The following is a 27,709-nucleotide window of genomic DNA, read 5'->3' on the forward strand; positions in this document are numbered from 1 at the left end:
ATAATCCACCTTTAACCTAGATCTCACCTTCTAGATGATTGCAGCTGACATAATAGAAAGGATATTGAAGAAAGAAGCTCTCTTTTTGCTCTGGTATCAAGTTCTGGCTACCGAGTTCATTCCATTATTAGCATTAGAGTCGACTTGTTTGGAATTTTGATGTATATAGAAAACCAGGTGAAACATTGAACCTCATGGATTGAACAACTACTGAATTCTTCACTTGATCATAGACAAAAGGCTGTGCAGAAATCTACTGGATTATTCCAAATTCCATTGGTAGACATCTATTTTTAAGATGACCTGTATCACAGCTTGTAAGACTTTGTCATAAGCCCAATTTCTACTAAAATGGTGAGTTCATTCTACCTGTCTTGTTCATGTAGTAACACAGCTGTATATTTTATTCGCCAGTCCATAGAGAAAGATGGCTTACAGCTGGCTAACAGCGGTGCTCATAAAGACATTCTTCCTGAATCCATTATTCTCTATGTATTCAAATTTTCATGAACACTACTCTCTTTAACATTTTTCATTTGCCTGGAATTCTCTCTGAATTTCAGGAATAAAACTTGTAAAGCCATGGAGCCATCGCCCAGACGTCTGATTGGGGAAAGATCTTGTTTAAGATCTGGTTCCTGCTTTTTTCTCATGGTTGTCTGAAATAGCTGTGACAACGAGGTAAAATGTACTTTTAGTTCATCTGACCTCAGCATGAAATCACACAACAAACATTTCCTTTTGTGATCTAAAAATTCTCTTTAGTTGTTCATATTCTGTGCTGCCTTCTACCTGTAGGACAGGAAATCACTACACCCACCTAGCACAGTTCACTGTACAAGCTAGCTAGCTTGTCCTGGAGGAAAAAGGCAAGATTCCTATGGAGTGCAGGATTGTGGCAGTGTCTCCTATTGGAGGCTCAGGCAAGTGTTATTGAAATGCCTATTTTTGCAGATCTAGAAAAGACTTTTGTTGGGAGCAGAAAGGAATGGCCAGAAACCATTGTGCTGTCTCTTTAAGCAAGCTATACCCCTTTAGGAAGGTTCATCCCACTCAGGCCTCACTAGCCAATCAGGCCCTCCAGTTGACCTGCCAGTCAGAAGTGGTGCAGTGCTCTTCCTGTGACCTGCCTCCCTGTCAGGCTTTCAGAGGAGCTGGCACCAGTGGTTTATGTGCCGTGGTGCAGTTGCTGCTGCAGGGAGATGATGAACTGAGAGCTTTGGTGGGCTGGAGAACCACAACATGGTGAGCGAGGGAATGCTGTCTCCAGATGGGGAGGAGCAGAGGGTGAGGTGAGGTGCATTTTCCCCAGATCTGGGTGAGAACCTGCCACCAGTTTTCCTGTGTTGTGAAGTCCCACGCGGTCCTTGCTAATTCATGGACCTGTGGGGAGGCCTCTGAATAACTCTGCTCTGTGGGCTTAATTTGTTTGGAGAGTTGGGAGCAGGGAGCTGTGTGTACAAATGTCTTTCTAGTCAATTTCTGCAGGCATGATACATTTATGGAAACCAGTTGGCCAACTTGGAGAAGCCTAGTTTCTCCAGTATCTTCCTGACATTCAGTAGTTTTCATTTAACCTTCGCATATAGTCATCATTAATTTTAAATTTGTGGAGGTCATCCACGGCTTCTCATGTGTTTGTAGCACTCCACTGCCAATGCTTAATACATAGGCTAACAAAGTAGAATTTAACTAAAATTCTACTGCATCTAAAACATTCCAAACCTAAGTATATGTTAACCAGGGCTGTTAGAGGTTAGAATGCACGTGTACACATATTTCAACCGGAATGTTCAGATATTTGGCTCCAAACCATGACAAGGAAGCCATTAAAACCAGTCACTTGGCCCTTTGCTACATCAAAAAAACAGGCTACTAACAAGCTGCTCAAGAAGGCTTTACAGGGTCACAACCAACCTTAAGGCCTAGTGTGCCTTAAAGTTCCCTTTTCTTTGTAAGAAAATCATAGTTCTGCCAGATGGGCAAAATGACATCAGGTGACAAATATTTGAAAAGCAAAATACTGTTTTGTTAAGGCCTGACCTGGTCAATGAAGGCTTTCATTTAGGACCTCAGGCAGGGTGAAATAACATTCTTGGGAGCATTCCCTAAGGGCCCGATGTACTGATAATAAAACAGAGCTCCTTATCTAAAACCAGGAATATGTTTGGAAGAGCTGGCAATGGTCTGGGGATAAGTCCTTTGTGGGGAAGTGTCTTCAGGTCCAAGAAACCAACTCTTCCCAGCATATGGAGCTATGATTTTCAGTTCCAAACCAACTCAGCATATAGGAAAGTTCTTGAGATACCCTGTGTTCCCCATGTGTAAAATTGTTTGACTAGCCTCCTCCTAAATTTTTCCCATTGTATAATAGTTTCTACTGAGTTCATAAAATTCTTCCATTTCTTTCCATTTACTCCTAGGAAGTATACAAGATATAAGGTGCTTTTCTTCTTTTCTCTTTTTTATGTTGTTTTTGTTTTTTGGGACAGAGTTTTCTGTAGGACTGACCTGACTATCCTAGACTGTCCTGACTATTCTAGAACTCATGCTGTAGACCATGCTTGCTTCAAACTCACAGAGATTACTTGGTTCTGCCTCCTGAGTCTTGGGATTAAAGGCCTGTGCCACCATTGCCTGGCAAGATGCTACCCTTCTTAAGAAGCTTACAAAGCATAGGCCATATCTTCTCCAAGACCTCCTCACCATAGCTTCTATCCTTTTTACATTTTACTTGTCCTGTCTTTCTCATCCCCTGTGACCTTCACCTCAGAACCCTGTCACTGAAGAATTCCCTGCTGTTTCAGATCACCCTTGTACTTAAGAAATTATTCTGAGAATAACTTTGACGTGTAACTCTCCTGTCTGCCTAAATGTCTAGCCTGGCAAGTTGTCTGTTTTTATTTCAATTGTTCAAGTTGTAACCCCAAGCCTGAACCTAAAGGACATGTAAGGATAATACATATGTGGAGCTCAAAATCTATCTTAGCTGGCTCCTCTTTGACTATTAGCCAGTGATGGATGCATGCCATCATTAAACAGATTTTTCTTTATTAATTCCCTAAGTGAGTGAAGTGGTTTCTCAATGGAAAGGCATATCAGTTCTAGAACAGCTTCATTTCCATCTTGTTAGAAAAATTGTTACTGAGACATCTTCTGTTATATTGACTTAGGTGGCCTTGGTCTGTTGCTGTCCAGGGCAATTACCTTGCTGTCCTCCATATTATAGTTTTAAAATTCTTAAATAAACAGATGTTACCACCTCATAGTTTTAAAATTATGCATTTGAGTCATGTAGTTGACTATCCAATGGAGCCACAAGTAAAGGATTTGCGTATGGAGCATTCCTTCTGTCTTCAGACCAGAATAGGAGGAATAGATTATTGTGTACACTGCAGAGGACACAGCATAGGCAATCAGGTGTTGGTGCCACCATTATGAAAAAGGACTGGACTGTGCTAGGGGAAGTGAGTTTGTAATTTCCAAGTATGTTTTATTTTAATTAATCCCCTGTTAATGAATACAGAGGAGATGGTGAGTGGTGAATACTTTGGGAAGGTTATCATGAGCCAATGAACATTGAATTTGCAATTAGGAAACAATATTATGAAGATATGAATGATCTTGCTTGAAAGAGTTGTTTCTGCTCAGAGATTTGAAAGAGGGTATCACTTTGTTTCCCAAGATACCATGTATTTATGACATAAATACTGCCTGAGCATTCTGCGCTAGTTAATTTCAGGGGCATGAACTTCTTCTGGCTTGTTACACTTGATTTGAATTTTTTAAATCATTATGACTCTTTTATATGTATACATGGATATTCATTACATGGGTACCTGGTCATCAAGGTTATCTAACGATCTCAGAATTCCTGATCATGGAACAATGGAAAGTTGTGATCTTCATGTAAGTACTGGAAAATGTGCCCACCTCCATTCAAGAGCAGCAAAAACTCTGAATTACTCTGCCCTCTGTCCAGCTATGTTTTGATTATTCATGACCAACATTTATATTTCTAGTGCTTTCATCTGTCTATTTTAACTGGTTTATACATGAAGTTCCTTTCTACAAAATGTTATTAGACTCATAGTTTAAATTATGACACTTCAGATATCTGGAAAATGAATACAGAACTGGAGTGAATGGAAAATTATATAGAAGAACTTCAATAAAAGCCTTTCTGTTTTTTATATCCCATTTGTTCGTTTCACTGAATTTTGCAATGGAGAGAGTGTCTTAATGTGTACTTCCACCTGTTCTGGACATGATCGATTGCATAGACTTGACTGGCATTCAACTCAGAGACAAATATACCCACCTCTGTTTTCTGAGTATTATAGTTAAAGGCACAATATAGCAATACCCTCAGTGTGTCCATATTAATTATTTTTGTGTGTGGTAGGTATTTCTTCATATAATTTTTTCATGCATACTATATAGTTTTGATCTTTTTTGTTGTCTCTTTCTCTCAATAGACATTGCTCTTAAGAAGTGGTATCCCATACAAAGGGTAGAGATATTACAGAGTTTACTCTGCTTTTCAATTTCCCTCTAATGTGACTGGGTCATGGCATAAGAGTAAGGAACACCAGAATCATATATCTATACTCTGAAGGAAGTATGCATTTCCATCTTTGTCACTGTGGTGCTTTCCATTTTACACATGTTGTGTATTTTAGAAGGTGGTGACCTATGATGATATGCATAACCACTTCACCCGGGAAGAATGGGATTTGCTGAATCCTTCCCAGAAGAATCTCTATAAAGATGTAATGCTGGAAACCTACAGGAACCTCATTTCTATAGGTAAAAATGAATTTCCTTCATGTTTCAAATATGGAAACAACTTTTCCTTGGTTAAGGATGTTGTTCTGCAATTTGAATTAGAAAGAAAAATGAGGTCAATACAGCAGTCTTAGTTCTTAGGTGCACTTAAGAAAATAAGCCAAATCTTGCACATTGTTCAATGATATAACATATATTCTGGTCCTGTTTTTTAGGATACATTTGGGAAGACCATAACACTGAAGAACATTGGCAATGTTCTAGAAGACATGCAAGGTAATTTTCATGTGCTAGTTGTTAACAATGTGCCTCTAATGAGATTGCCCTTTTTCCTAGAACTTTTAAATAAAAGCAGCAATGCAAATAAGCACAGCTTTAAGTGCATAGATGGCTATTAAATCCTCACAAATACATATACCTTAATTTCATGTATGTGAATTATTTTTCCTTTCCTAAGTGTATCAGACACTACCCTTGATATAAGCTTATGAGCATAGGGATATGGAAAGATTTTACATACCTCTTCTTAAGAACAAAAAGAAGATAAGCATTAGTTACCATGTAGAGTATACTTGTTGAATTTTATTCAAGTATAAAATACTGTTGGTTTGCTACCATCATTATTAATATATAAACATTATAAAAATGTCCCATGAATTCTAAGTCTATACAAATACTTCTGAATGTCCTAGTTTACATAGCAAATGTATATGATTTACAGTATAGTAAAATTTATGAATGCTGTATAGTTGGAAAAGCCTTCAGAGGATTCAGTTGTCTACAAAAATGTGAATAATATCATACAAAATTATTGTTGTAAATGTGAGAAGGTAAACCATGAAACAAAGAAATTTATCATCATGCTTAATGTCCTAGATGAAGACTGACCCTTATTAAAAAGTGAACATGATTTTAATCAGAGTTATGAAATCTTAATAACTAATTCCTTTTTAGAATTGGAACAGGTTATGAATTAAGTCATATAGATATAAAGTTCAACAGTGTATTGAATGTGGTGTAAAGCTTTTAAATTAGCCAATTATCCTTGCAGGATAGAAAGAAATCAAAATGGTGACAAGAAACTTTCAGTGTATACTCACTGTGTTAAAGCCTTGTCTTATGACACTGACCTTCTAAGGATTGAAAAAACACATACTGGAGAAAAATGATTTAAAATTAAGCAGTGTGGGAAAGCCTTTGCTTATCACAGTCATATTCAAGTGCTTAAAAGAAAACACACTGGAAATAAAACCTATGAATATAGTCAAGGTGATAAAGACTTTGTTCTTTATGAAGCTCATCAAAGTCACAAAAAAACACATACTGGAGAGAAACCCTTTGAATGTAATCAGTATGGTAAGGCCTTTGCAGCTCAAAGTACTCTTCAAAATCATAAAAGAACACATACTGGAGAGAAACCCTATGAATGTAACCAATGTGCTAAGGCCTTTGCCCAGTACAGTCATCTCCAAAGGCATAAAATAACACATACTGGAGAGAAACTTTATGAATGTAATCAGTGTGGTAAGGCCTTTGATCAGTACAGTCATCTTCAAGTGCATAAAAGAACACATACTGGAGAGAATCCTTATGTATGTAATCAATGTGAAAAGGCCTTTGCATATATCAAAACAGTCTTCAATTTTATAAAAGAAAACATAACAGAGAGAAGGAATCACTATGAATGTTATCAGTGTTGTAAGCCCTTTGCATGGCACAGTCATCTTCAATTGCATAGAACACATACTGTACAGAAACACGTTGAATGTAATCAGTGTGGTAAGGCCATTGCAAGTTGCAGTCTTCTTCAATTGCATAAAAAAACACATTCTAGAAAGAAACCCTATGATCATAATCATTTTGGTAAGCCTTCGCAAAACACAGTCATCTTCAAATGTACCAAAGATCACAGAGTAAAGAGAACCCCTATGAATGCAGTCAGTGTGGTTAGACCTTTGGTGACCACAGTAGTCTTCAAGATAATAAAAGAACAAACTTTTATTGTGCAGTGTAGGGAAACTTTATGAATGGATATCAGTGGAAGGAAGACTTTTCACAACTTATTCACATTCAAATGCATAAAAGAGAACAGACTGGAGAGATAACTGTCAATGGAATCTGTGTCACAATCATCTGCAAATACATAAAATAAACCATCTTTCAGAAAAGCTCTGTAAATTTAATATGTGTTCTTCAAACCATGAGACAAATCATACTATAGTGAAACTCTATAAGTGAATTTAGTGTTTTAATGTTTTGTACTTCATACAAAAGTAAGACTTTTGTGTGTAATCAATCTGATAAAGCTTATGCATATTACCCTAATCATTTGAACCTGTGGCAGAAACTACAGGCTTATTATACTTTATTTTTTAAAGATCTTAAGCCAACACACACACAATCAGTTAAACAACATCAGTTATTTTGTAGAAAAAAAATGAATATTGTAAAAATCTGTTCAAGCACTATGACATCTCTTTTTATTTTGTTTGAACCAGCAAACTAATGGGCAAAACCATTTATGGAGCTGAAGGAGTAGGAGAAAGGGCTCAAAGAAACACACCTCAGACCTGAAAGCAGAGCCAAAGGAAAGCACTTTTTCTCTGAATCTAGAACTAGTTAAAGAAACAACATCTCCCTGAAAAGAGCCCGAATATTAAAAAGTGCCAGTGAAAGAAACACTCTCAAAACAAAACCAAATAATAAAGCCCCGCACTCCACCCTTCTCCAAGTGAGCACAAAAGTAACCAATCCTTCAGTATGAAATCCAGCCCATCTCTGATCTTGCTCATGATCAGGGATTAAAATCTAACAAATTCCCTCCTTCAAAATTTCCTTTGATGCCCCCTGGTCCTAAGATGCCCTATATGAGTCATATGCCAATTCGGTATGCACCTGTCCCATTCAACACTGGCAGGGGTATTTATACTCCTGATTTCTTCCCTCTCAAATAAGAGGGCAGTGGAGCATGCCCATGCTCATGTAGGAGTTTGTGTGAGGACATTCTTTCACTGGAATGCTTCAAAAACTCCTCGAGTTGTGCTGACATACAATTGTTACTTCAGCTTGGAAACTCTTTTTTTGTTGTTGTTGTTGTTTTTTTTTTTTGAGACAGGGTTTCTCTGTGGTTTTGGAGCCTGTCCTGGAACTAGCTTTTGTAGACCAAGCTGGTCTCGAACTCCCAGAGATCCGCCTGTCTCTGCCTCCCAAGTGCTGGGATTAAAAGCGTGCGCCACCACCACCCGGCTCAGCTTGGAAACGCTTATGAGAATTGAGCTCATCCCAGATGTGATGCATCACTTTTAACTTCTCTGGCCACAATCAAAGATTTTTTGTTTCACATCCCTGCAGCTCTTTAACTGCAAGCAGACAATTCTTTACTGCAGCCCCATTTGCATGAGCATGTCTCTGTAGGATCTCTGTCCACATGAGCATGCACATGCACCCCTTCCCACTGTAGGAGCTGCTGGCAGGCTCTGGGCCAGAGAACAACAAAGAAATGTGGTCATGTCATACCTCTCCTAGAGAAGCTTTTCCTTTGGGACCAAAAGTTCTGGAACTGATCCAATAAATATTCACAGGAGTCTAAAGGCAGATGTTTCCTGTGTCATCACTTTCAAGATAAAAAAGGTGAATAGACAAAAATGTACAGTAAGGACAAACAGGTACTGGTGCCACTTAACATTTCTAGAAAAACAATCACACAAAACAGCAATGTAGTAACAGTCAAAACAGACCAAGAAAACGTGCACTCATTCATTCACATGCACACCTTTCTAAAGCTCTAGATTTATACTTCATTCTGTAGGAAACTAGGAGCACACATCTTTTATACATTTCAAAAACTGAAGCAATGATTGTTGTCCTTCCTTAGTTCCCCTGACTTTTAAAATACCTATAAGTAATGTACAAACACCTGTTTGCTATTTGCCTGTCCTATATTACCTTTTTAAAAAAATATAGAAAGCTTACTTTTTTTACAATTATTTATTTCACATTTATTCTCGGGTTACTTCTTACTTGTTTTTCATGTTGCACAGCTAACCTCTTTTTTATATTTACACCGTGCAGCAACTATTGATACTCCTGGGATATCCTTTTTTTTAAGAAATATTTTTATTGCTTATTTAACTTTATTTTATGTGCATTGGTGTGAACGTGTCAGATCCCCTGGAACTGGATCTTCTGACAGTAATGAGCTGGCATGTGGGTGCTGGGAATTGAACCCGGGTCCTCTGGAAGAGCAGTCAGTGCTCTTAACCACTGAGCCATCTCGCCAGCCCATCCCGGGATATCCTTAATACACCTCTGAACGCTCTAGGAATTTGCGGTGTCCCTATGAAGATGCCCCTCCCCAGAAAGCTGCCCAGCTGGATGTCACCTGTAGGAGCTGCTCCTACAAGGTCAGCTAGGGCTCCTGATTAGGGAATCCTTGAAGCCAAAGAAAAGTCAGAAGTAACAGAAGACAGGATAGACTCGGGAGGTGTGTCCAGTCACGCTGAAGCAGCCAAACAGCCCAGGATCTTTCAGAACTTCCTTAAATACAAAAGCAGAAGAAAACACAGCACAGATGGTCAGTCAGTATCTGACTACAATGTCACTGTGGTCCTTGACTTAGCAGCCTCCTCTCAACATTTTCCAAACCCAATCCCAATTTTCCATATCCATTAAATTCTCCTCCAAGGGAAACCAAGGATTATATTCCTTGATAGTTTCAAGACACATCTCTATATCTGATATAGATACCTGGGTGCCATTAGTTTCCAGCAAATGCTTAGGCATAGACAGAAACAGAGTAAAGTTACCTTGTCCCATTACCCTGTAATTTTCTTATTATCATACACTCCTGGTATTCTTTCAGGGTCCCTTCTCCAACTACCTCAGTTATGGATGACTCTGGGTATTGCCACAGAAATCAGAACACAAGGGATGCAGAGTAGAAGATGCAACTCCATACTTTATGCAAAGCCAGTGCTCTTTAATAATACTCAAATCACAATCCAAGCTAGGTCCTTGTAATACTTGAAATAGTTACAGAAACTACCAACTTTGTTACAAACTATTTCAAGAGTTTTGTGCCCTAGTTAATCTATACAAGAAGACTGTTGTTATGGAAATAACTTTAGCTGTAATATAATATATAAACACACTTCCTCAGGAGAGAAACCACAACCTAATCATAGTGTGCGAACTACAGTGCATTTCTGTGTACTCAAGGACTGACTATTGTCATGGCATTCTAGTGAGAGAGGAGGTATGCTTCCTCCTTACTTGGCCTGCCAAGTATGTCAATAAGAGTGCCACCTCAAGTCACCCCTGCACAGAGTTTCTATGAAGTTCAAAATAACCCTCCACGGTGGAGTTGTGTTTCTGCATTAGCATAATCTTTGACTGGACCTACTGAACCTCTGATTTCTTTCTGTCCTTGAGTTTTTCTAATGGGTATCTTTGTCACAGTGACTGAAATCTAACCACTACAGCTATTTATTGTAGATTTATCTCATAGTTTTTTTTCTGTATTTGAAAATTTTTCATACCAACACACCAAAAAAAAAATGAAAGAGAGGAATTAAAAAAAAAGAAAGTAAGAAGAGTCTGCAAAATTGAATGAAAACTAGGTAACTGGAAGAGTGAATAGGTAAGGAGAACCTTCAAATGTTGCCCAATTGCAGCTTGTGAAGAGGCAGCTTGTTTCAGCTGAGATACTTACAGTACTATATACTTTCTCTACTCCAAAATTTATTGAAGTTAATACACTTAGTAAACAATGTATGACTCTATTTACACATTGAAGTTACTCATTTTTCTTCTTTCTGCATTTCTGGTATGATTGCCAAATTACTTGAAATGTGACTTTGATTGCACCTTTAATTGTGCCAGTTTGTTTTCTATTGTGACATCAATCACAATGTTCTTAGCAGCTTGAGGAGGAAAGGACTTATGTGGCTTACATTTCCCATTGCAACCTGTCAATGAGGAAGTCACAGCAGGAACTAAAGAAGAGGAATGTTGACTGGTGCTTTGTTCCTCATTTCTTGCTTAGCCTGCCCAGGGGTGTCATAATGCACAGTGGTCTGGGTGATCCCACTTAAATCATTAATCACAAAACATTCCTTATAGGTCAGATCTGATAGAGATATTTCTCTGTTGAGATTTACTATTTCCAGATGCCAATAAGTTATATCACAGTGGTGAAAAACTAAATGACATATTATTGGGCAGAACCACATCTCACTTTTAATGCTTCAAGCTGCGTTCTGATTTGGAGCAATCTACATGAGTCCAACACTGTCAGGGAAGTCAGAAAACTGAAAATCCAGGACCAAGATGAGGTGGACATGAGAAGTCCAGGTGATTTGTGCTGTTGTGAATCACAGTGACTGCCTTGCTGAAGATATGGTTTGATGCCTGTATATCAGGCATAGACATTTTCCTGGACAACATATTGAAATGTCAGCACTTTTGAACATATCGGCATAATAGACTACACAGTGTTCAAGGATCACAGCTACAAAAAAATCACAGATAGTTTTGTATCCTATAAAGGTGCAACTGTGCAGAAGGTAGATAGTCCTCTCCAAAGTAACACTGATTGAGCTTCTGAGAAACTAGAAGGTAGAGGAAATCTAACACCCTCACTAGTGCCTTCTATCATGGATGCTGAACCCTGTTCTACAACCTATACTGAGCAACAAGCTTTTATTTAATTTTGGTAAGGTCAGCAAATTCCCTGGAATTCAAATCACACGAGGCTCCCTATTCCTATTGAGAAACACTGATGACTCTCAGAGAGCTTGCTTCTTAGCAGGGCATCTGTATGATTATGAAGATCACCAAAAGCAATGTTTAATTACCACAGTCTAATTGAGCTTCTTGGAAGTGGTCCCTGGAGCTCAACAAAAATTGCCATAACAAGAGAAATCATCCAAGGTCAGCACCCAGGGAAAGTTATGTGGCCTTCCAGTTGACTCTCTAGGAATAGAGCTGTGAGAACTGAGGATTATGAGCTGGTCATCCTAAAAATTTTTGTTTATCTGCTTGGATGTCCCCAAACTCATCAGACCGTGGGAAGCCTAGTCTAAAGCACAGGTAATGTTGTGAGCACTGAGAGGTACAGGAGGAATCAGAGACTGCTGAAAAGACATGAAGATGCACTTAGGAACGCACATATGGTAATATTAGGAAAGAGAATTGGATCGGATGCAGGGGTGATCACAAAGTCTAGTGACATGGAACTCATGAGGTACTTTGAATTTCTTTTTTAATGTATTATATAAAGAGTATTCTGTCTGTCTGTATGCTTGCTGGCCAGAAGAGGGCACCAGATCTCATTACAGCTGGCTGCGAGCCACCATGTCGTTACTGGGAATTGAACTCAGGACCTCTGGAAGGGCAGTCAGTGCTCTTAGCCTCTGAGCTATCTCTCCAGCCCTACTTTGAATTTCTTAATGTGGAAAAGTATGGAGGAAGCAAGTATAACACCTCTGCTTCTGTCTGGACCTGCCATGGATGTTTCTACAACAGGAAGGAAAAAGATTGGCACAGAAAAGAATGATATAATACAGAAAATGAATGAGAAATGCAAAAAAGTCATGATTCTTTAGAAAATGGTAATCAAATTGTAACCTTTATAAAATAAGACTCATGTTTTTAGAATCAGAAAAGGAATGGGAGAAAATACTCCAAATTTGCAGAATAACAATCATAAAATAATACTGAAAAATGGTATAAAATGATGAAAACCTAAACATTTTAACAATGTTTTAAGTCTGAGTGATACCATGAATTGAAATATGACAGGCATGAAGAGTATCTCATGTGTTCACTTGTATGTTCTGTTTAAACATTCCCTTAGAAGTTGGGGGTATAATTATGGTTATCAGAAGATTGTGAGTCATCTTCAGGAAGGTAGTTAGAAGGTGGTTACAAAGAATATTTTTTGAAATAGAAAGAAGGCCACAATTAATATATCATGGAAACATCACCCTTAACAATAACCACAAATAAAAAAATATTGTGGAATAACTCACAAGAAGTGGAAAGCCTGTATGTCAAGAAATTTCCACTTTGGAAGAAAGAAATTTAAGGAGAGACCAGAGAATGGGAAGATCTCTCATGTCCTTGGGTAGGTAGAAATTAATATAGTAAAAATGATAATCTTTCCAAAGCAATCAACTGGTTCAATACCATTCCGATGTAAATCTCAGCAAAAATTTTCACAGACCTTAAAAGAAAAATACTCAAGTTCATATAGAAAAGCAAAAAACTCACAGCATAAAACCAACCACAGTGAATCACAAAAAAGAGAATGTGGGAAGTATATTTGAGCTCATTTGCACAGGAGACCATTTTCTAAATATAACCCCAGCAGCACAAACACAGAGAGTAATAATTAATAAATGGGACCTTCTGATGCTGAGAAATGTCTGTGAACCAAAGGACACAATAAATAATACAAAAAAGGCAGCCTATAGAATGGGAAAAGATCTTCACCTACCCCCCACTGGACAGAGGACTGATCTCCAAAACATACAAAGAGCTAAAAAAAAAAAAAGGTCATCAAAAGAACAAATAACCCAATAAAAAATGGAGTACAGACCTAAACAGAGAACTCTCAACACATGATTCTAAATTGCCTGAGAAACACTTAGGGAAATTTCCAACATCCTTAGCCATTAGAGAAATGAAAATCAAAACAACGAGATTCCATCTTAACAACTGTAACAATAGCCAAGATCAAAAACACTGATGACAAGTTAAGATGGAGAAGATGTGGGATTAAGGGAACACTCCTCCATTGCTGATGGGAGTACAAATTTGTACAGCCACTTTGGATATTAGTATGGTGATTTCTAAAAAAAATTAGAAAGCAACCCACCTGGTGACGGTGCATGCCTTTAATCTCTGACTTGGGAGGCAGAGACAGGCAGATCTCTGTGATTTTGAAGTCAGCCTGGTTTACAACAGCTAGTTCCAGGACATGCTCCAAAGCTACAAAGAAACCCTGTGTTAAAAAACCAAAAAATAACAAAAGAAGAAGGAAAATAAGGTAACAACCTATCTCAAAACACTGCAGTGCCACTTTGGGACATGTACCCAATGGATGCTCAACCATACTACAAAACAAGTGCTCAACACACAGCAACATTATTTTTCACAGCCAGAACCTGAAAACAATCCCTCCACTGAAGAACTGATAAAGAAACCATGGTACATTTGCATAACGGAGTACTACACAGTGGATAAAAATAATGACATCTTGAAATTTATGGGCAAATTGCTGGATCTAGAAAACTTGATAAAAGAGTGAGTTAACTCAGACCCAGAAAGATAAATAAAATATGTTCTCACTCCTAAGTGGCTTTTAGATATAAAACAAAGGACAAACATCTTACAATTCTCAATGCCAGAGAACCCAGACAACAAAAAGGAGCCTATGAGAGACATACATGGATCTATCTTACATAGGACATGGGGAAAAACAATACTTGAATAAATATGGAGCATGTGGATCAAGGCAGAAGGGGATTGGAGAGGAAAGGAGAGTAGTGGAAAAATATATAGTTGAATAAAAAACCAGTTAAAAAATCCTTGCTACAGGGGGCTGGAGAGATGGCTCAGTGGTTAAGAGCATTGCCTGCTCTTCCAAAGGTCCTGAGTTCAATTCCCAGCAACCACATGGTGGCTCACAACCGTCTGTAAAGAGGTCTGGTGCCCTCTTCCGGACTGCAGGCATACACACAGACAGACTATTGTATACATAATAAATAAATAAATAAATATTTTAAAAAAAAATCCTTGCTACACAGAAGATCATGGGTGAATTATCCAAAGTGATAGTAATAAATGAATATCTGAAATATGGAACTTGGCTTAATTATGTAGTTGAATAAAATAACTCCTCATGTTAAGGAAAACTGATTATTGACATTTAATTAATCACATATTTTGCAACAGAAAGTTGAATATTCTGCTTTTGCTGCCACAGACCTTCCAGGCTAATGCTATGTCCTGGGTTCTTTGATTGAGTTGAAACCTGTATAGTTAAAGTTTTCCTTAGTTCTGGTGTGTATAAATTAGACATAAAAATTTAGACTCACAAAGGTAGGATCAATGATATACTTTAATTTTTCAAATGTAAGTTGAGTAACTATTGTAACTATAATTAAACTAATTAAAATAACCATGTTTTATTAAGCACAGCACTCTTGAGTGGCCGAGAACTTGGCAGGGGAGACAGAAAACCTGGGAGCACATGCAAACCTGGGACTGAGGGTTCCTCTTCTAGAAGCCCACTTAAATACTCTATGGGAGTGTTCTTGACACTCCCTGGAGGAAGGGTCAGGACCTGGAATGCTGGGATTTGGAGTCCAATCCAATGAAACTCCCAGGCTGGGGTCTGGAATGGATGCCATGGGCTAGCTTGATGCTCCAAACTTAACATTCCAGACTCTTTGGATATAGGGGTTACCAAAAGTTGAGATGATAATTATGACTGAGATTTTAGGCTCTCTTTGGAAAAGGGTGTAAACTCATGTCTGGCTTTTTCCTGTGGGCATGGAATGACATGGGAGGGGCAGAGTTTAAAGTTGGTGGGTGTAGAAAGTCATTCTGTTCACTATCATCCCGGAAATTACAGGTACCTACTTCTTGACGTAGGTAAGAAGGCAGGTGTCTAGGACAAAAAATTATTGTTATTACTAGCCCCATAAAACGGAGCTGTCCATGGGATTTGACACAATAGCAGGTGAAACCAGATTTTAGTTGGCAGGTGTTCTTAATCCAGAAGAATTGTAGGTGTCCTCGATCTAAGAGAGCTGGTACCAATAGTAAAGTCTGAGCAGTTGGTACAGGTGCTTTTGGCATTGTCCTCAGAGTGCCTTGTAGGTTGGTCTCTGGTTAAGCAGCAGGAATGACCTACAAATTGTGCTGAAAACTGGCTGGGGATAGTGTAACAGTAAAACAATTAAGATATTAAAAACCATGGATTTTACCAGACATGATCCTGTTGTAGCAAAAGAACCTTTCCAGGAACCTTTAAGAGAACTGGAACAGATTTTATATTTTGGTGTAATAGCAACAGGCTAGTGCTTCAGATTAGAAGGAAATTAAAGGAAATTGGGAACTATGAACCTCTGTTGATTGAAACCTGTTAAACCTGGACTCTGAAGCCTGTTAAAGAAGAGTACCTTGAGTTGTCAAATGCCTTTAGACAGACCTTGGAGGAATTAATGAGCAAAAATGAGACAGCTTTTTGCTAGCAGGCAATCTTAAATCCTCTCCTTGTCCTTGGAGAACATCAGTCTTAGAAGCAGTGCTTGTGAGAGGCCCAAAGATTTTCCTCTGAGGGGGAAGATTTACTGTAACTGTCTTGCCAAGATGAGGGGATTGATTCCCTGGGTGAAGCATCCAGGAAACTGGGGTGGTAAAAGGACTCTTTTTTGCTTCTGTGTGGGTGATGTTGCCACACCCTGAGCAAGTCTGGAGACAGCAGGTCTTCTGTCTTCTTGAAGAAGTCATAGGGTGCTACAAAATCTGGCATGTCTATGTGTGAGAAGCTCTTGTTGTTCAAATGCCTTGATCTCATATCTCTAAAGACACTTGAGAGCCAGGTACCATTACCAGGTATTTTTTTTACCAGGTATTTTAACTGGGCATATAAGCTAAATGTTTAGAGCTGTTATAATTTGGAAGCGCACATGTACATAAAGCTTATGTTTTGAGTCCTTGTTATTCATGTCACAGCTGAGGCTGACAAGGCTGAGTGCCTGGCCTATGCTGCGGCTCAGGGACAGGGCTCATCAGAGTCATGCCAGAGCCCCTCTGCTGGGCTTATGGGGTGGCATGAGAGTGCTGTCTGTGAACAAACAGGAGGGGGGGAATGGAAGTTGGGGCAGGACAGAAAAGCACTGGAGAACCAGGTCCCAACTGCGAGGAGGCAGCCAAGTGGGAGGGGGCTAAATTGAAGATAGGGCAGAACAAGAGATCTGTCCTTGAATAAGCACACAGAGAGAGATGGAAGTGGAGACAGGATGAGAGAACTGTTTACAGACAAGGCCAAACACAGAGCCTGAGCATCCGAACATAGGACAAGAGAATCTTCTGTGAATGAGCAGACATAGAAATGTGGAAATGGGGGTGGGGCCAACTGCTTGGTTGCATGGTAGCAAATAAACAGAGAAAGAAAAGCAGAAGGGGAGGGTAAGAATGAGGGTGCACTTAGAAAAACTTGGATTCGAGGGCATAATTGCTTTAAGTTGGATAGTCTCAATTAAAAAAAATTATAAATGCCTGCTTAAAAGCATTTTTGAAATTGTCTAGGAATCACAAGAAACCCACTTTAAATGCAAGCCTGTGACTCAAAGCCATTGCAGTGCATCCACTGGACTGGCGTTGAGTCAGGAAACAGGGGTACATGAGAAAATGGCCAGGGATATCTCCTACCCAAATCGCATCTCTGCAAGAGGCCTGCCTCTGCCGCATGTGTGTGCCAGGCTTTTGGCGTGTCTGAGTCTTCAGCAAAAGCCTGAAAAGGAAATGAGTCATCGCAAATCCCTACCTTCATGCAGTTTCAAAAGGGGAACTCACCAAGTAAAGGCAACGTGCTTGGTGGAGTACGTGCACAGGAAGGGCATTTTCCAGCATTGTCCTGGGACCTGAGTCCACAGGAAAAACTGAACCTCCTTGGTGGTACCTCCATGTTAGGAAAAAATTCTAAGACAAACCACTTTGCTGGCACACAAAGTCCAATTAAAACAGATGACATCAAATTAAAATGTCCATGGTTTATTAAGTGCAATGCTCTCGGGTGGCTGAGGGCATGGCAGAGGAGACAGAAAATGGGGGAGCACATGGAAAGCCAGGATCACTTGTTCCTTCCTGGAAACCCACTTAAATACCCTGTGGGAGGGGTCAGGACCTGGCAGGCTGGGATTTGGAGTCCAGACCAATGCAACTCCCAGGCCATGGATCTGGGATTAATGTCAGGGGCTAGGATGACACTCCCAAATTAACAATAATGTAGAACTGTAGGATTAGAGATATAAAGGATTCACCAATGCTTAGGAAAGAGTTAAATGTCATAAAGTAGAATGGAGCTCAGAATCGACTGCATCTGAACACTCAAAAGATAAGAATATGTTAATCAGGGCTGTTAGAGATAAGAATGCTTGGGTACACATTGTTTACCAGGATTGTCCAGTGTCTCCAAACCATTATAAAGAAGCCATCACTGATTTAAAACCAGTCACTTTGCCCATCCCCATATCAAAGAACAGACCTCTAACAAGCTGCTCAATGAGGCATTACAGGGTCACAACAAATCTTAAGGCCGATTAGCCGTGAAATTCCAGTTTCCTTTTAGAGAAAAACATAGTTCTGCCAGATGGAGAATATGACAGCAGGTGACATGTGTTTGAAATGTAAAACACTGTTGTGTGAAGGACTGGCCTGAACAATCAAAAATTTTATTTAGAACCTCAGGAAGGGAAGAGGTATAATCTTGGGAGACCTAGTATAATTTGGGACCTAAGCCTTGTGAGTTTCAGGAAGGACCTGATGTATTGATAATAAAACTGAGCTCCTTCAGTAAAACTAGGAATATACTTTGGAGAGCTGGTAATGACCTTGTGTCAAGGCCTTTGTGGAGGATTTGCTTCAGATCTTGAGAAAACAGTTCTTCCCCCTATATGGAGCTATGGTTATCAGCTCAAGGCAACTATGCACTTAGTAAATATTTCAGAATACCCTGTGTACCACTTGTGTAGAGTTGTTGGACTAGACTCCTCCTAAACTTGTCTCATTGTGTGATAGTTTCTACTGACTTCATCTAATTCATACAATTCTTCCATTTTTTTTCTTGGAAGTAGTATGCAAAATGGTAATATTTTCTTTCTTTCTTTCTTTCTTTCTTTCTTTCTTCTTCTTCTTCTTCTTCTTCTTCTTCTTCTTCTTCTTCTTCTTCTTCTTCTTCTTCTTCTTCTCCTCCTCCTCCTCCTCCTCCTCCTCTTCTTCTTCATCTTCTTCTTCTTCATCTGTTTCATTTTTTTGAGATAAGTTTTCTCTAGGATAGTCCTGACTATCATGTAACTCACTCTCTATAACAGGCTGGCCTTAAACTCACTGACAACCACATGGTTCTTCACCCTGAGTCTTGATATTAAATGTGGGAGCCACCAACACCCAGCAAGATACTATTTTTCTTAAGAAGCTTACTAGAGGTGGGATGTATCTTCTACAATACCTCCCCACCCTATCCTTTTAACTTTTACTTGTCCTTTATTTCTCATCCACTGTGATCTTCCCATTAAAACCCTGTCAGTGAAGAATGACATGCTGTTTTCAGATCACTGGTGTACTTAAGAAAACATTCTGGGAATATCTTTGCTGTGTAACTCTGCCATCTGCCTAAATGTCCAGACTGGCAATTTGCCTGTTTCTATTTCAATTGTTCAATATATAATCTGGATCATGAGCCTAAAGGACACTTAAGCATAATAGCATATATTGAATGCAAAATCTGTCTGAGATGTCTCCTCTATGAGCATTAGTCAGGGATTAATGCATACCACCATTAAGGAGATATTTCTGTATTAATCTCCTAAATGTGTGAAGTGATTTCTCAATGGAAAGGCGTATTAATTCTAGAACAGTTGCATTTCCCTCCTGTTAGAAAAGTTGTTTCTGAGATAACTTCTCCTAGGTAGACTCAAATGGCCTTCATCCCTCTCTGTTGGTTTTCAGTGTCCTCTATATTTCACCTTCAAAATTCTGAAATGATTAGAGCACCTCACAGTTTTAACATTATATATTTGAGTCATGTAGTTGACTATTCAATGCAGTCACAGAAAAAGGATTTTCATATGGAACATTCTTTCTGTCTTCAAACCAGAATAGGAGGAATAGATTATTGTGTACTCTTTAGGTGAAACAGCATTGGCAATCAGTTGTTGGAGCCACCATTATGAAAAATTGCCTGATTATGGTAGGGGGAATGATTTTGTAATTTCCTGCATGTTTTAATTAATGTCAAGTGAATGAACACAGACCAGATTGTGTGGTTGTACAGATTGGAGAGGTTATCTTGAGCTAAAAATCATTGAATTAGCAATTATGTAACTATCCTATGCAGATATGGTTGTTTTTGCTTGACACAGTTATGTCAGCTCAGAGACTTGAGAAACAGGCCATTGACTGTTTCTATGTGTCAGGTTCAGATCTCAGCAGCCAACATATGTATATGGGCACCATCAACCTATCTCTTATTAATAACATCCCCTCTTTCTGGGAAGGGTCCACTCTTTTTTCAAAGTCAATATAGAAAAGTTTTGTTTAATTTTAGAAGTGCATTATTAGGGCTGGAAAGATGGTTCAGTGGTTAAGAACACTGGCTGCTCTTCCAGAGGTTGTGAGTTCATTTCCCAGCAACCACATGGTAGCTTACAATCACGTAAAATGTGATCTGGTGCCCTCTTCTCTCCTGTAGGCATGCATGCAGGCAAATCATCCTTTTGACAGTGTGATATTATCCTCTCAGCGATCTCACCAGCTCAAGGCTGAGGGCTTTATAATATATCAGAGCTTGACAAATGAGACAGATTTCATCTGGGCACATTGTTCCCCACCTATAATCCCAATACACTGAATATGGAGACAGGAGGATTTTCCTTTCAGATCAGGCTAGTTTACATAGCAAGAACCTGTCTCAAAAGAAATAATTATGATCTGATAGTACACAGGTGGTTACTACAATTTTTTTGTATCTATGGATGTTTGCTCTGTTACCAATTATGTGATCAATTTTTGAGAAGGTTCCATGAGATGCTGAAAAGAAGGTGTTTTCTTCTCTGGGTGGAATGTTCTATAGATGTCTGTTAAGTCCATTTGGTTCATTACATCTGTTACTTCTCTTATTTCTCTGTTAAGTTTCTGTCTGCTTGACCTGTCCATTGGTAAGAAAGGAGTCTTGAAATCTCCCAGTATTAGAGTGTGGGGTTTGATGTATGCTTTGAGTTCCAATAATGTTTTCTTTACATATGTGGGTGCTTTTATATTAGGGGCGTACATATTCAGGATTGAGATGTCCTCCTGATAAATTGTTCCTGTTAGGAGTATAAAGTATCCATCTCCATCTCTTCAAATTGATTTTAGTTTGAACTCAATTTTGTTAGATATTACTATAGCCACACCCACTTGTTTCTTTGGTCCATTTTATTGAAAAACCTTTTCCCGAACCTTTACTCTGAGGTAGTGTCTCTCTTTGAGTTTGAGGTGTGCTTCTTGTAAACAGCAGAATGTTGGAACCTGCTTTCATATCCATTCTCTCAACCTGTACCTTTTTATGGGTAAATTGGTATTTATTATCATCACTTGGTATTAAGTGATATTAATGACCAGTGGTTGTTAACTCTCATTATTTTTTTCTGGTGGTAGTGTTTGTGTGTTTCCCTTCTTTGAGTTGTGCTGGTGGAGGGTTGTCAGATGCTTGTGTTATTATGGGTGTTGTTGGCTTCCTTAGTTTGTGCTCTTCCTTCTAGTATTTTTTGTAAGGCTGGGTTTGTGGCTACGTATTGTTTAAATCTGTTTTTTGTCCTGGGATACCTTGTTTTCTCCATTGATGGTGAATGCAAGCTTTCCTGGCTATAGTAGTCTGGGCTTGCATCCATAATCTCTTAGTGTTTGCAGGACATCTACCCAAGACCTTCTGTCTTTCATGGTTTCCATTGAGAAGTCAGGTGCAATTCTGATAGGTTTCCCTTTATATGTTACTTGACCTTTTTCCTTTGCAGCTCTTAATATTCTTTCTTTATTCTGTGTGTTTTTTGTTTTCATTAATATGACGAGGGGATTTTTTTTTGGATCCAGTGTATTTGGTGTTCTGTATGCTTCTTGTACCTTCATAGGAATATCCTTCTTCAGGTTGGGAAAGTTTCCTTCTATAATTTTGTTGAATATATTTTCTGTGATTTTGAGCTGTGATTCTTCTTCTTCTAATTTTTAGATGTGTTACAAGCATTTATGATGTGGAATATTTGTTCAATGATGAAGACATGTGTTCTTTTTCTTCGTATGCTTAAGTCTATAATGCTATTTTAATTTGCCTCCCTGAAACACCTGATTAATCTAATATAAAGCTTATAATTCAATAGCTATGCAAGAGAGAGAAATATGTGGGGATGGTGGGGATGCTTTTTTTGTTTTTTTTTTTTTTGTTTGTTTGTTTTGAGACAGGGTTTCACTATAGCTTTGGAGCCTGTTTTGGAACTAACACTTGTAGAGTTAGTTGGCTTGAACTCAAAGAGATCTGCCTGCCTTTTTACCCAACTGCTGGGATTAAATGCATGCACCATCACCTCCCAGCATGCTCCACTTTTAGCTACTTGATGGCAGTGCACACCTTTAACACTAACACTCAGGAGGCTGAGGCAGTGGAATTTTCTGAGCTTGAGACCAGTCTGACCTACAGAATGAGTTTAAGGGCTACACAGACACATTTGTCTTAAAAAGACCAAGGAAAACAAAACAGAAACAGAAAAAGCAAGCAAACAAAACAAAACAAAGACTATGATCCACTTTTAATCTAGATCTTACCTTCTGGTAGCAGCTGACATATAGAAAAGATATTAAAGAATGAAGCTCTCTCTTTGATCTGATATCAAGCTCTGGCAATCCAGTTCATTCCATTATCAGCATTAGAGCCAACTTCTTTGGAATTTTGGTGTATACTGAAAACCAGCTGAGTCATTGAGCCTCATGGACTGAACAACTTCTGGGTTCTTCACTTGATCTTAGACCAAAGGCTGTGAAGCAATCTTCTGGATTCTTCCAATTTCCATTGGTAGACAGCTATTTTGAAGACTATCTGGACTACCACTTGTGAGATTTTCTAATAAGCCCACTTTCTACTAAAATGGTGAGATTCATTCTCCGAGTCCTGCTCACGTAGAGAATCTTGAATACTGCAGCTGCATGTTTTTATTCCCCAGTCCATGGAGGAATGTGCTGGCTAACAGCAGTGTTCATAAAGACAGTCTTCCTGGCTCCATTATTCTCTATGTATTCAAATTTCCACAAACACTATTCTCTTTATTATTTTTTTCTAGAATTTGTTCTGAATTTCAGGAATAAAGCTCAAAAACCATGCAGCCATCACCCAGCCTTCTAGTGAAAGAAAGATCTTTTTTGAGATATGATTCCTGCTTTTTTTCTCACGATTGTCTGGATCTGGAATCCCTGTGACAACCTGGTAAAATGTACGTTCAGTTCATCTGACCTTGGCATGAAATCACACAACAAACATTTCTTTTTCTGATCTTTAAACTCTCTTTTGTTGTTAATATTCTGGGCTGCCTTCTAAATGTAGGACAGGAAATCACTGCGCCCACCTAACATAGTACACAAGCTAGCTAATCATATTGTGTTCTGGAGGAAAAAGGCAAAGTTCCTAGGGATTGCAAGACTGTGACAGTGTCTGCTACTGGAGACAGGCACAAGTGCTATTGAAATGCCTATCTTGGCAGATCTAGAAAAGATCTTTTAGGGGCGGGGCAGAAAAGAATGGTCAGAAACCCTTGTGCTGTCCCTTTAAGGACACGATAGCCCTTTGGGAGGTGCTCTTGCCATTCAGGCCTCAGTAACCAACCAGACCCTCCAATTTACCTGTCAGTCAGAAGTGGTGCAGGGCTCTTCCTGTGACCCACCTCCACCTTAGGCTTTCCACAGCAGCTGGCGCTTGCAGTTTCCGGTGCTGTGGTGCGTTTGCTGCTCTGCGGAGATTTTGAACTGAGAGCCTTGGCCAGCTGGGAAACAAGAATATGGTGAGCGAGGGAATGCAGGCTCCAGATCGGGAGGAGCAGAGGGTGAGGTGTGGGAGACATTGTGGTGCATTCTCCCTGGATGTGGGTGGGGATCTGCCTGAGAACCTCTGTTTGGTGAAGCCCCATGCGGTCCTTGCTAATTTGTAGACGTGCAGGCAGGCCTCTGAATAACTCTGCTTTGTGGGCTTGGTTTGTTTAGAGAATTGGGAGCAGGGAGCTGTGTGTACAAACATCTTTCTAGTCAATTTCTGCAGACTTGATACATTCATGGAAACAGGTTAACAAACTCAGAGAGGCCTAGTTTCTCCAGTTTCTTCCTGACATTCAGTACTTTTCATTTAACCTTCACATATAGTCATTATTAATCCTAAATTTGTGGAGGTTATCAGAGGCTTCTCGTGTTTGGGGTAGCACTCCACTGCTATGCTCTAATGTGGAAGAGTAGAATTGGTGATATATAGAGTATTTATCAATGCTTAGGAAATAGGTAAGTCTCACAAAGTAGAATTTAGCTGAGGGACAGGTGTGTCTAAAACACCCAAAATTTAAGTATATGCTAATCAGTACTGGTAGGATGCTTGGGTATGCATTGTTCACCAGTGTTGTGAAGATTTTTGCCTCCAAACCATTACAAAGAAGCCATCACTGATTTAAAACCAGTTGCTAGGCCCTTCTGCATATCAAAAGAGGCCTCTAACAAGCTGCTCAAGGAGGCATTACAGGGTCACAAACAACTTGAAGGCCTGGGGTGCCTTAAAGTTCCTGGGTTTTTTTTTTTTTTTTTTTTTTGAGAAAATCATAGTTTTGCCAGATGGGCAATATGGCATCAGGTGACAAATATTTGAAAAGTAAAATAGGGTTGTGTTAAGAACTGATGTGATCAATTGAGGCTTTCATTTAGGATCTCATACAGGGAGAAAGAACTGAAAGACCTGGATAAATCCAGACCTCCCCAACAGGAAGAAAATAGCCAAAACTCCAAGCAGGAAGAGAAGAATAAAAAAATCTAGGATTAGCCAGTTCAGTGATTGTGTTTCCAAAACTAGCTGAAGATAAAGTTAGATTGTAATCTAGAGAATAATCTTGAGAAACAGGGAGCTTCCCCCTTGTGATTTTAGGAACTAGCTGATAATGACCTTGAGAGATCTTGAGAGGCAGGGAGTTTTCCCCAAGTGACTTCCTGTCACACCCTCCCTGCTCCTTTCAGATTATTGGGCTGTGGTTTCTTCCTATAAAAACCCTTTCTCCAGGTCACTCGGGGTCGAACTCTTCCTTTGCAGGGGTTCTGAGTCTCGGCTCCAATGCACTGGTTCCCATCTCATCTCATCATTAAAGCCTCGTGTGATTGCAGCAAGGATGGTCTCTCTTGAGTTACTGTGGGGGCGGGGGGTCGTGTTATCCAGAGACTTGAGTGAGAGTCTCCCCGCACCGGGGGTCTTTCAGGTGACAAATATTTGAAAAGTAAAATAGGGTCGTGGTAAAAACTGATGTGATCAATCTAGGCTTTCATTTAGGATCTCAGGCAGGGTGAAAGAACATTCTTGGGAGCATTCCCTAAGGGGCCAATGTATTGATAATACCACACAGCTTCTTCTCTAAAACCAGGAATATGTTTGAAAGAGTTGTAATGGTTGGGGAGCTAAATCTTCCTCCCATATTGAGCTCTGGTTGTCAGCCCCAAGGCCACTCTGTGTTTCCCTTGTATAGAATTGTTTGACTAGCTTCCTCCTAAATTTGTGTGATTGTTTTTACTAACTTCTGATAATTCTCCTATTTCCTTCCATTTCCCCCTGGAAGAATACAAGATACAGTATGCTTTTCTTCTGTCTCTATTTTTTTTGTTTTTTTTTTTCTTTTCAACAGAGTTTCTCTGTAGGACTGACCTGACTATCCTAGACTGTTCAGACTATTCGAGAACTCACTCTGTAGACCAGGCTTGCTTCAAACTCACAGAAATTACTTGGCTCTGCTTCCTGAGTCTGGGGACTAAAGGCGTGTGCCTGCACTGCCTGGCAAGAGGCTATTTTACTTAAGAAGCTTAGAAAGCATAGGACATATCTTCTCCAAGACCATCTTACCCTAGCTCCTATCCTTTTTACAATTTACTTCTCCTGTCTTTCTCACCCCCTGTGACCTTCACGTCTGGACCCTGTCATTGAAGAATGCCCTGCTATTTCTGGTCAACCTTGTGCTTAAAAAATCATTCTGAGAATATCTTTGATGTGTAACTTTCCCATCTGCCTAATTGTCTAGTCTGGCAAGTTGTCTGTTTCATTTCAGTTCTTCAAAGTGTAACCTGGAGCCTGAACCTAAAGGACATTTAGCAATAACGGCATATGTGGAACTCAAAATCTATCTTAACTGGCTCCTCTTTGAGCATTAGCCAGAGATGGATGCATGCCATCATTAAACAGATTTTTCTTTATTAATTTCCTGAGTTAAGTGGTTTCTCAATAGAAAGGCATATCAGTTCTAGAACAGCTGCATTTCCATCTTGTTAGAAAAATTGTTTCTGAGACAACTTCTGTTATATTGTCCCAGCTGGCCTTGGTCTGTTGCTGTCCAGGGCAATGACCTTGGTGTCCTCCATATTATAGTTTCAAAATTCTTAAATAAATAGATGTTGCCACCTCACAGCTTTAAAATTATGCTTTTGAGTCATGTAGTTGACTATCCAATGGAGCCATATGAAAAGGATTTGCATATGGAACATCCCTTCTGTCTTCAGACCACAATAGGAGGAATAGATTATTGTGTACAGTGCAGGGGACACAGCATAGGCAATCAGGTATTGGTGCCACCATTATGAAAAAAGGGCCAAACTGTGGTAGGGGAAGTGATTTTGTAATTTCCCAGTATGGTTTATTTTAATTAATGTCATGTTAATGATTACAGACCAGATGGTGAGTGGTGAACACTTTGGGGAGGTTATCATGAGGCAATGAGCATTGAAGTTGCAATTGGGAAACAATCCTATGAAGATATGAATGATCTGGCTTGACACAGTTGTGTTTGCTCAGAGATTTGGAAAACAGGCCATTGACTGTAACTCTACTTGTCAGCTTTTAGATCTCAGCAGCCAACATATGCATATGGGCAACATCAATCTATCTCTTATTAGTGATGTCCTCTCTCTTAGGGAAGGGCCTACTCTTTTTCAAAGTCAATATAGCAAAGTTTCATTTAATCTTAAAAGTGTAGTATTTCTTATCACTTTAGAAATCACTTATTGGAATCATTTTTAAATATTTAAGTGTATTGCTGCTTTTATCTCTTTTGCTTCTGTTCTCCAGTGTTTCTAAGTCATTACTAGTTTCATTTCATATGTCTCAAGTGATGTTGATTGTTGATTTCTGTGTAGAACAATGTCTCCTATAGTTTAGGCTTGCCTCATGCTACGTGAATGAGCATCATTTTGAACACCTAATCCTGCCTCTGCTGCCCAGTGCTGGGAAAACAAACCTGCAACTTCTTCCAGGTTTGGCCTGGAGAAAGAAAAATAGAACAGTTAATGAGTGTCTGCTGATCTTTCCGAATTTTATTGGGGACTAAGAAGAAGAGGGACCTCTGCAAGGATTGAGCTCATTGACCAACTTTGAAGCTGTGGAGACACAGTGCAGAAAGGGAGAGGATGGATGGAGGGCGAGAGCTTTCCTCCTTCAACAGTAGTTGAGATCACCTATGTGGAATCAGGCAGTCCATTGTAGATGCGCTATGATTATCCTGATTGACCATTGTTTGCCATGCACAGACAATGACAATCCAGAATCTGTCTAAGTTACAGACTTTATCTTTAAATCTAATTGGTATATTTATAGTAGTTTATCCAAAATAGGAGAGCTTGGTAAAAGGTTTTGGTCCTGCTGAACAAAACTGTTACTTTTCTGGATTAATATGTTCATCTTTAGAGAAAATAAATAAGACATTTTTAATGTGCTCTAATAGAAATCCCTAGTCTCTGGAGCACATGGCCATAAAGTCTGTGTCAAATTTTCAAAATGAGTTTTGAGATTAAACCTGTATCATATTCACATTCTCTTTGCTCCATCCAAGCCCTAACATGACCCCAATTATTTTCTAGTTCCTGCTGTTTTTCTTTAACAACA

At 39.2% G+C, this 27,709-nt stretch overlaps 1 protein-coding gene across 1 annotated transcript in view; it reads left to right on the forward strand.

Moving 5' to 3' along the window:
* The first annotated feature begins 68 nt into the window (after positions 1–68).
* LOC142839753 (uncharacterized) overlaps positions 69–27,709 on the forward strand; it is a 47,301-nt gene continuing 19,660 nt past the window's right edge. Inside the window, 2 exon segments of the mRNA XM_075956037.1 lie at positions 69–4,809; positions 5,004–5,064. The gene's annotated coding sequence lies outside the window, so the exon portion shown is untranslated.

Source organism: Microtus pennsylvanicus, chromosome 22, assembly GCF_037038515.1.
Source record: "Microtus pennsylvanicus isolate mMicPen1 chromosome 22, mMicPen1.hap1, whole genome shotgun sequence".
Classification (NCBI taxonomy): Eukaryota; Metazoa; Chordata; class Mammalia; order Rodentia; family Cricetidae; genus Microtus; species Microtus pennsylvanicus.